The sequence below is a fragment of the Penaeus vannamei genome, chromosome 30, assembly GCF_042767895.1.
Source record: "Penaeus vannamei isolate JL-2024 chromosome 30, ASM4276789v1, whole genome shotgun sequence".
Classification (NCBI taxonomy): Eukaryota; Metazoa; Arthropoda; class Malacostraca; order Decapoda; family Penaeidae; genus Penaeus; species Penaeus vannamei.
In genome coordinates this window covers 7,911,056-7,913,555 of record NC_091578.1, presented here as the reverse complement: position 1 = coordinate 7,913,555, position 2,500 = coordinate 7,911,056, and the positions used below count along the sequence as shown (strand labels likewise).

Genomic DNA, 2,500 nt, shown 5'->3' with positions numbered 1-2,500 from the left:
GGTATGAATTAGGTCTTTAGCACAGCCAGGTAAGCCTAGAGAGACAATGGACTGCCAGTGCCAAGTGAGGTCACCGCTATGTGACCTTGTTTCATAGTGTTATTGATGGGGAAAGAGACTGGTTTGCTTGGCGTAACAGTTTCTAAATGAGATTCTCCCGTCGGTGTTGTAGATAAGTGATTTGGTCTTTTTCGGTGTTGTAGATAAGTAATTGAGTTGTTTTCGATGTAGATAAGTAATTTCGTCTTTTTCGGTCTTTTTCGGTGTTGTAGATAATTTCGTCTTTTTCGGTGTTGTAGATATGTGATTTGGTCTTTTTCGATGTAGATAATTTGGTCTTTTTTGATGTTGTATATAAGTAATTTGGTGTTTTTCGATGTAGATAAGTACTTTGGTCTTTTTCGATGATAAGCAATTTTTTCGATGTTGCAGATAAGTAATTTGGTCTTTTTCGATGTATATCAGTAATTTAGTCTTTTTCTTTGTGAATCACGGACAGGGACTTTTCTCTTTTTTCATCGAAGAAAAGTTAAATGAAATAACTGAAACAAAAGCCGTGCGAAGAAAGCCAAATGCGAAACAGTAAGTTTTAATTGAATCGACTTCCCAAATGGCCGCAGGTGCCTCAGGTCGGGTGCCCGCTTCAGAACAGCCTCCTGTCACTAATCGTCATGTGTGTGAGCTGACGCGTGACAAAAGCAGAAGCTGTGCCACTGAAGACTGATAACTATCGCTGACGGCACTAACGAGCCAGACTATTAACCAAAAACGGCCATTACATGTAACGACGCCTAACGGACGGTCGTTGGCGTCACGGGGAAGGGTTGCCGTCCGTCACGAGAGAAGCGTCGGGCGCGTCTTAACAAGCAAAAGTTATGGCTGGTTGTTGGGGGGTTGTTCCTGCCTTTAATGGCCTTCGCCGGCGCTTCCGAACTCACGCGGAAGTGATGGTTCCCGCTCCTGTTCCGATGAGCGACGGCGGGGACTGTGTTTCCCCCGTGCTCTTACCTTTCAGAAACTCGTAAAGATTTTTTTTTTCTCTTTTTTATTTTCATGTTTAAAAGAAAAGCGTAATTTCTTTTCAGTTTTCTTTTATTTGGGGGATATTGGTTATACGTTCGATACAGGCCCATTCCGATTCGTGTTATCAATTCAGGATAGCTTAATGGCTCTGAATTAACGCCTTTCACTCTCTAAATCTTTGGTTTTTGCTCATGGTTTTTGTTGCGAATGGATGCTTACAGGTTTTACTCCCGAGATCCAACACAGGTTACCAAAACAATCCCCTCAGTCGTGGCTTTAGAGAAGACAATCTCTTTCTGTTTTCCTTTTTTTTCGTATTATTTTTGTTTTATTTTTTTGGTCCTCTCCTTTCCCCGTAGATCGTGCAAGAGTTTGCCATTACCGCCGCCAATCGGTTGTCATCACTGCTAGCATAAGGCTCCATCGAGCGCCAGCATTGCCAACACTAGGGTGCCAGAGCTAGTCAACAGGGTGCCAACCCTGACAACGCCACGTATCGCTATCATCAACCCAACTGCCAGCGCTTTCGCCCATAAAGTGCTTCTACCATCTACAATGAGTGCCACTAAATCCGGGCACCAGAACCACCTTCAAGTTCTCAAGCTATCAGCCCTCAAGTGTTAGTAAGTTAGCCCCGAGTGCCAGTACCAACACTAATTGCCTCTCTCCGTGCTACCAAGTGCAACGGTCATCAACACCCAAGTACCAAGAGCCACGCCGCGAGTGCCAAGTGCTAGTGCCACTGGGGTAGTTAGGGAACAACGATCAGTCGGCGTAGCGGAAAGGTAGTTAGCGGCGGGTAGTTAAAAGCCGACATTAGGCTAATACCTGTCACATGGGACGCAAAGGGGCGCACTTTACACCCAATCCCGGTAGTTTATATCGCCGCCGCATATATGCTGTTTCTTCACGCCGCGTGTTATTGTTCCTCTCACACGAGGGAAACATTCTGCAGGTGAACTTTATGGAGGCAGGTTGCTAGGTTGAGGTGAGTACGTCGGAGAGAGAGAGAAGGGGGGTTAAGGAAGAGAGAGAAAGGGGAGGGTAAAGAAGAGAGAGAAGGGAGGAAGGAGTAAGGGAGAGAGATCGACAGACAGAAACAAAGTGTGGGAGAGAGAGAGAGAAGCAGGGGGGGGGGCAAGGAAGAGAGGGAGGACGAGAGAGAGAGAGAGCGGGGGGCAAGGAAGAGAGAGAAAGGAGGAAGGAGTAAGGGGGAGAGAGGGAAGAGAGATCGACAGACAGACGGAAACAAAGAGTGGGAGAAAGAATAGAATAATAATCACACACGAACTGCAGATGCCGCATACGAGTAGATCCAGGAGGGCCAGCGCGATCTCCACATTAGGCGGATGTCACGCATAACCCCCGCGCATGATCTGCCATCTCGGGTCGGCAGGTTATGCATCATCTCGACAGCTGTGACGCGGCCTGGCAGATTCCACGCTCTTATCTGTGTTATCCGCCACTGTGGTCTTAC

The 2,500-nt window shown here is 46.9% G+C and overlaps 1 protein-coding gene across 4 annotated transcripts in view; it reads left to right on the top strand.

Annotated features, from left to right (window-relative positions):
• The window catches only part of LOC113808289 (homeotic protein spalt-major), a 604,198-nt gene that overhangs the window by 382,909 nt on the left and 218,789 nt on the right, over positions 1-2,500 (top strand). The gene's annotated exons all lie outside the window — the stretch shown is intronic.